The sequence below is a fragment of the Cupressus sempervirens genome, chromosome 9, assembly GCF_028749045.1.
Source record: "Cupressus sempervirens isolate cs-2001-9-10 chromosome 9, ASM2874904v1, whole genome shotgun sequence".
NCBI lineage: Eukaryota > Viridiplantae > Streptophyta > Pinopsida > Cupressales > Cupressaceae > Cupressus > Cupressus sempervirens.
This window is the reverse complement of record NC_143126.1, coordinates 213,077,999-213,086,602: the sequence shown is the minus strand read 5'-3', so window position 1 is coordinate 213,086,602 and position 8,604 is coordinate 213,077,999.

Genomic DNA, 8,604 nt, shown 5'->3' with positions numbered 1-8,604 from the left:
AGAAGAGAGATCATGTGTTATAAGTGTAACAACTTTGGACACATTACTCAAAACTATCATGCACCTAATGATCAGTAGAATCCTAGAAGCAGAGCACTAGTATGTAAGTTATGCAACAATTTCAGACATACAACAAAGTATCACATAATGGATAGAAACTTTAGAGATAGAAGAAATAATGGAAGAATCTTTGGAAACAAAAGTAATGATGGAAGAAACATCAAAATTGACAAATGAAACCATGAGAGCAACTCCAGAACTAACAAAGACAATGAGGAACAAAGAAATGTAGTCAGTGAACTTCGAGAAGAACTCAATGAGGCATTTGTAAAAGGATTGGACATCTCAAAAGATAAGTTAGATGATGGTAACATAGGAAGATTGAAGTCAATTATCGAGTTTGATTCAATTAAGCTGAATTAAGCTTGTTTACAACATGAGAATCTGAGAACTTCATTCAGAGATTGAATTAGAGATAGCAAAGTTGGGAAAATATGTATCAAGTTAAGTTTAGATGGTACCAAATCTTGCTTGTAATTTGGAGCTTATCTAAACAAATTGTGAAGAAATTAAGAGTTATTGATATTACATAAAAAGTTAATTCTATAGTTGAAGATGAAAACTGTGTTTTTGCAGAGAATTTCATGAAGCAAAGTCTTGAGGAGCTTTGTTGTGATCGAAGAAAGTTGTGGCAAACCTCAAGTGGCATCTAAAGATTGGATAGATGATCTTAAGAAGTTATTTGATTACAAAATGTAATTGATAGCTTTTTTGTATTTGCAAAGTGCACAATTAATGCAAGTTCAAGTTAATGGAATAAATGGAGTACAAACTTGATTTTCACTTCATTGTGAATACATCCAAAGCAAAGAGCATTCAGAAGTGACTTGTCAAGGTGATTTCGAAGCAAACTCTATTTTTGGAAAGAGGTATTTTATCATTTTTTGGTAAAAGTTCATATTTGTTAGAAGCATGGATATGTTAGTAGTGCACAATGGTGAGAACGAAGATAGACCTAAGTTGAATGTTGTTTCCATGAAACCTATAAAAAGAAACCCTAACTCAATATTATCCATTACTTTGAACAATGTAGTATATTTGGATGATATAGGAAGTTATCTTAACAATAAATTTGAATCTATTGGAAGTGAATATATGAACAAGGATATGGAATTAGTTTTCAATCATGACATGACTATGAAACCCAGATTTGAACACTTGAAGGAACTAGATTTGTTCAAATATCATTTCTTCCATGAATTGGACATAGATTATACTAAGTAGGATACATGATGAAAAACTATGGATGTAAGATAGGGTAATTGATATCTCAATCGACCTTATTCATGAGGTAACTAGTCTTAGTAAACAAGGCAGTGTAGCTATAGGTGAAAAATGGTTAAAAAGAAAGTTGAGAGTTATACCAAAGTAGTACACAATGGAAAGGCCATGGTGATCAACACCATTACGCAAGATGATGTAAGATTCCTGAGTAGAATTATTACCTACTCTATATGCACAAGTTCAAAGATTGATGAATTGTCAATCAGATTCATCTATGCAGCCTACACGATATCTATAGAGAAGGAACAAGTAAACCTTAATAAAAATTTGAGAATGTAACTTCTAGAGAACCTAAATAATATTTTTAGGACTAAGAATGGCATGTTTAGATTTCAATCACTAATTAATCACATATTCTTTCATGTGCTTAAAATATTTCCATATTTGTCAGTCATAGAGATAATGAGCAGTGATAGATGTACAATGGAGTAGATCACATAAGTATGCAGAAGACATCCTGTAGATAAGATATTGGATAGTGGGAACTTGATTATGAAGACATTTCATAATGAAATGAGACAGAGATTCAGAATTGCACCTACAATTGTAGACAAATTTAGAGAAGACATTTGTATTATGGTTGATACAGATTATACTTATATATAAGAAGTAGAACCTCGGGAAACATTTCTTGATCTCTTAGGTTATGAATTGAATGATGGTATAACAGTTGGATATATTCATTTGTTGTTGAAATTAGAGAAGGATAAAGTAGAATGCAAATTTGGAACCTATGATGAGATTACCTAGTCAGCTCATCAGGCATACTTGGAGAAGGCTTCTCACAAGAAAATAGAAACTATAATAAAGAAAGCTTTATCAAAGGCTAATATGACAGAGAGTGAGTCAGAGGTAATCAGGCAAACCATGAAGCAAGATATACTAAATATACAACCCTTGCCAGTATCTATTGCAGAGACATCCTTAGAATAGAGTATTTTGTATGCAACAATATTAGATGTGAAATCTAGTGAACTGAAGAGAAAATCTGAGAGATTAGTTGAAGCTATGACCACAAAGACAAAAAAGGTCAAGCAACAAGCCACTAGACTAGGCAAGAGGTAGAAGACATTGTTGAAAATTGTTGAGTCTAGTGATGGAGAAGAAGAAGAACAAGAAGTCAAGCAAGTAGAGAAGGTGACAACATCAAAGCAATCAGTAGGAAAGGCTCGACAACCCTGGAAGCTGAATGTAGAAAAGATAAACTCAGCTATTGCTATTGAGGCTAACTTTGTTCAGATGAACAAATTTTATGATTTGTATAATAATTTTGAGAAAGATCAGATTGATATCTCTATTGAGATACATTGTAGCCAACAATTTGAAATTGAAGGATATTGAGGGCATAGTAAACCAAAAAAAGATTTAGAACTCCAAAAGTCTATGCTAAGAACTATTTACAATACTAATGATGAAGAAGAGATTAAGAAATTATTGAATAATATTGCACTATACCTAAGAAATCAGGTAAGACCATTTTGGTTTATGGTGGGTGTGAAAGACAAGTTAAGAAGTGAAACTGTAGTAGCAATAAGTCAAATGCTGACAAAGACTAAGGCAACATCTTCACCAACACCAAGAACCTCAAAAGTGTCAATGAGCGGTGACACTATGCTAATAGATCTAACCAGTGTTACCACTAGCATTGATGATACTAATCCATTTGAAGGTTCAGAATAGAATGAACCTAATACCAAGGACATAGAAGACAAACTAAGGAAAATTAAAGAGGATAAGAGGTTACTTGAAGAAGAAAAGAAGAAATTAGAATAGGTCAAGCATAAATTGCTTGAGGATGAGAAGAAAAGAAAGCAAGAGGAGGAAACGAAAAGAGTAGTAGAAGAAGAAATGAGAAAGGAAATAGAGAAAGACAAAAGGAAAAGATTGAAAGAGGAAGAAAAGAGAGAAAAAAAAAAGGAAGGAAAGAGATAAGAAAGATGAAGAAGAAAGAAGAGTCAAAGAGGAAACTAAGAAGAACCAAAGGGAGGATGACAATAAACCTTCTAGTTCATCTACTACTCTTTCACTTGCCAGCCTACTAACTGATGACGATAATGATCAAACTGATTTGATCTCATCCTTGTCAAAACTCATTTAGAAGAAAATAATAGTGAAGAGCCTGCAGAAAACTTTGATGGAGGTTATTGACAAACTACATAGTACTTTGGCAGTGCAACACACAAAAGTAGATCTAGAACACAGGGCACAGGCAGTGCCAAAGCCATTTGATGAAGGATTTACTAATTTTTTGAATGTTGCAGAAGAAAAGACACAAATTTCACATGATGCTAACTTGTTTAGCACCATTTGTCATAATATTAAGGACTTGTTAGGTCTTGATACTTGTATCAAGGAACTTCAGAAGTGTCAACAGGATGGTAAGATATTATACATTAAGTGTGCTTTATCATATACAATGACTAAAGACATTGATAGTTAGATTAGAGAAAAGATGAGTGAGCTAGAAGCTCTATCTAGCCAGATACAACATCCAGATTGTAAAGTTGATAATTTTGAAGGACAAGTGGCCAATATTCACAATGATATTAGGAAACTGGAACTTTGAAAGGAACAAGTTTTGGAGAGAGTATTGAATTTCAGAGTCTATTGCTCTAAATATATCTTTTGTAGAGAAATAGTTGGAGGAATGTGTCAAGGCCAAGGACACTTATTCTAACCTTTTGTATTCAGACCTTAATTCAATTGAGATTGCATCATATGCCTTGTGTGTAATTCTCATCTCTATTGAATCTACCAAGGGGACATGGACTAAAGATATGGATAATCTTAAGGCAAATTTTGATGATTGCATTAAGATTCTAGTAGCTTTAGGCAAAAGGACAACATTTTTTATAGCAGATGGATAGTTTTTTGAACAATTTTTGACATTTTGACCTTTTTCATTGATGTCAAAGGGGGAGAAGTACACTGGAAATTTTTTAATTAGGTAAAGAGAAGATAAAAATGTATATATTGTAAGGGGGAGCATATGTAAAGATGGACAAATTGTAATAGATGTAATGTTACTTAGCCAATTTTCCCTATTTTGTTGCCATCAATGCCAAAAGAGGAGATCATTGACAATTGGCCAATGAGGATATGTAATTGTAGTCATTTATGACAACACATGATGTACATTCTTATAGGAAACCTCAGAAGTAAAGATACTTAGCTTTTGGTACTTGAAAAATTGTCTAAGTATGAATTTGATATACATCAGTGTATTGATTTGTTTATAACTTGTTGTTGATGTTATATTATGACTAGCGAAGTTAGATGGAGATTGTATACATGTTAATGATGATGTGTATAACCTCAAAAGATAATATAGACAATATGAAAAAATAATATTTATGTTCAAGCGAAATAGGACAATAAAATTGAAGGAAATTATTATTTTGCTCACAAAATAATTACTTGGCCAATTAGGGCCGACGTCCTAGATGTTTACTCTAAGTTGGAAAAATTTATTGTGGTCTTAGCTGACCTGGCAACAATTTGTGTAAGGGCATGGTATTTATGCAAATGACATTTTGCGATGAAGGATGTAAGTTGTGTGAGTATTCTGATATGATAACTTACTGTGAAAGCGATATATGTGAAGTTTTATGAACACTATTTTGTGATCCAAGATTGAGCTCGAGATTAGAGATTAGTCAAGAAAGAAGTTACAATACCTATTTTTTAGAAGTCTAATTACTTGTTTGGGTAGTGAGCTCTTCTTGTAACTGGAAGTAGATGTTTGGGCGGTGGGCTTATCTTGCATCTATTGCACTACAACTCCTAGTAGGGTTGGAATCTCCTAACAAGAATTCAAAGTCTCCTAACAGGGACTCCTTATATTGAATCTGCTCATTGACTCCTAACAAGGATTCAAAGTCTCCTAACAGGGACTCCTTATATTGAATCTTCTCGTTGACTCCTAACAAGGTCCATCCTCTAACAAGGAACTTCTATATCAGTATATTATCTAGTGGGTATCATCCCCACCGAAGTTTTCCCTTAGCCAGGGTTTCCCTAGTTAACAAAATATGGTGTTACGAGTTATCTTTGTGTGTGGTTATTGTTACTGTTCAACATTACTTTATTACCTTGTTATGTATGGTTTAAAATAAGTAATAATATCCAATTGGTGACTAAAGTTTGTAGAAAATTGATTCACCCCCCCCCCTAGTAATCCTTATTTCTCATAAGAATTTGAAATGTCTATGTTTGGAGAGATAAAATTATTTTTTGGTCTTCAAGTTCATCAAATGAAGGGTGATATATTCATCACTTAGTCAAAGTACACCAAGGAAACTTTGAAAACATTTGGAATGGAAGATTCCAAACTAGTTGGAACACCTATGTCTACTGGACATAAAATATTAAAGAATGATGATTCAAAAGAGGTAAATCAGACTACTTATTAATCAATGATTGAGAAACTTCAGTATGTGGTACACACTAGACCTGATATTGCATTGGTAGTTGGCATAGTTGCAAGGTTTTTACTAATCCTAAAGAAAATCACATGATGGTAGTAAAAAGAATTATGAGGTACCTAAAAGGAATTGAAGAATATGGTTTATGGTATAAGAAAGGAGGAAATCTTGAGTTAAGAATGTTTGCTAAAGCAGATTGGGCAAGAAGCGTTGATGACAAAAAAAGCTCCATTGGAGGAGCATTCTTTCTTGGAAAGAGATTAGTCTCTTGGACAAACAAGAAGAAGAATTGTTTTTTCAATCTACAACAAAGGCAGAGTATGTTGCTGCAGTAGTCAATTGTTCTAACATAATATGATTCAAGCAATTATTATAAGGCATGAAGGAAGAAATCAAGGAACCAACGGTTAGCTACTGTGATAACACAAGTGCGACCAATATATCCAAAAACCCTATGATGCACACAAAGACAAAACACATTGTAATCAAGTATCATTTCTTAAGGGAATTGGTTTAAGACAAAGAGGTGAGATTAGAATATGTGAACATTGAGGAGCAGATAGCAGATATATTTACCAAGGCTTTACCTAAGGATGCATTTATGTATCTAAGAGGTAAACTAGGGGTTATTCCCCTATGATTCCCACTAAAGCAAAAGACAGTGATGCATCAACCAAGTTCCATTGAAGATCTATCAAGTTGATGCAATTTATCACACTTCAGGTGTGAAATGCAAAGCATATTGCATATGAATTAGTATAAAAGGTACATAGAAACCTCAAATTTTGTATCCTTTGGCATTTGATGTCAAAGAGGGAGAGTTTAGCATCAACAAGGGAGAGTTGATGTCGAAGAGAAAGAGGGAGAGTTTTGTATCTTAGAAGGAAAATATTCAAATGGTGGAATCTATACCAAAGATGGAGACAATACCAAAGGTACACAAAAAATTATTGACAGATGTAAGAGGGAGAATTCATATGGAAGCAATTGAGACAAATCTGGTCAGAATCTCAAAGGGAGTTGGTGTAAATGAGAATCATAATGAAACTAAGGATATTATTAAATTTTGACATGTTGTGTTGCCATTAATACCAAAGAGGGAGTTTGTTGGAAATAATTCTTCAAATTGTATGTTGTCATTAATGTTACGCAAATGTCAATATTAATCGAGCAATGAAGGACTTACAATATTAACCAAGGAAATGTCAGTATTGATTGAGCAGTTGGGTAAAGAAGAACACTCAATTTTAACTGAACAATTGGTTAAATCAAGGATATCCTTCTTGCAGTGTTAACCGAGTGGTCAGGCATCAAAAGACTTCCAGTGTTAATCAAGCATTCTATCCTAGTATTGACCGAATAACAACATAATACAATTATCTAATAATTAATTGCTTGAGGCCAACTATTTGGATGTTTATTGATTATTTGGAAGGATATTCAAGCTGACTCATCAAAGCTTATTATATATATGAATGGTGAAATAGTGAGTATATAATGAACAAGTGGAATATGGAATAAGTTGGATATGTGAGCAAAGAAAAAGGCAGAGCAAGAAAGTGTGAAAGATAAGATTCAAACAACATCTAACCAGTAAGGATCTAGAGTCAAGCCATAATAGAGATCTAAATCTACAAAGCTGGTTGCTTCATAAATCAAGTCAAATTGTTGTTACCTTCTAACCATTCTAACAGTGAAGAAATCTCTCAACAGAGTTGACTTAACAATCATATTATAAATCCTATAACAAGGCGACATTTCAAGATTGAAATGTTTGAAGACCTCTAACCAAGCCACTCCTAACAAGGTGATTTAAATCCTCTAAAAAGGCCATACTTTACAGTATGTTTTGTAGCATTTAACAGGGTTGGCTTTAGAAGAGTGAAAAATATTGTAACTATTTGCATGGTGGTTTTCCCAAATTAGGTTTCCACATTAAATCTTGATGTCATCTATGTTCATGTTATTTTCTTTATGCTTTATGTTTTTGTAACTAAGTTACTAAAGGTTAAAACATATTAATATTCATAAGATTGCTTTGTTAATAGAGTGACAATAAGAAATTAGTTTTAACCCAGTTGCTTAGCATTGCATTATCAAATAAAAGTTTGTTTTGACATCTAGGGATAGGGAATTATTTTTATGGTAATTGATTCACCCCTCCCCTCTCAGTTACATTCTTTATTTCCAACAACAATATCATATTTGATAAGTGTAGTGAGCATCTCTTCTACTTGGGTGAGCTTTTGTAACACTAAGGGTTGTTCAAATGGGTCCATATTATTAGCTATGGATAATCAATGTATTCCTTTCTTATAAATACATCTTCTACAAGAAAAAGTGTTGTTTTCTAAACAAGCATGCATACCAAGATAGTGCTCATTACATAAATTGCATGTTTCTAATGTTGATAGTGCATCAATACTTTTTCTAAATTTATTTCTTGTCTTTCAAAAAATATTTGACTTGTTCATTCTAATGTTTTTAATTGCATTCTCATATTCAGCTTTGTGTGTCCATGTAGTTTTTTCTTATGGACTATGAGTTTGTTGATTTTGCAAATTAGTTGGTGTTTGAGCATGGATAGGTATTGTAGGCTTTAACATTTCTTTTGAGCATTGTGTTTATTGTATGGTACAATGTGCACTTATTTCTTCTTTATGTCAAGCACAAGTGACTTCTCTTACAAGATTGTGCTTGTATTTTTTGTGCGTCAAAGGGTTGTGTCTCAGCATCTTCTACATCCATGTTCATCATCTAGAAAAAAAAGAAGAAATAATTATTTATGAACTGATGTTATTTTTCTCTCTTATATAAGTTTATATGTTTTAAAGTA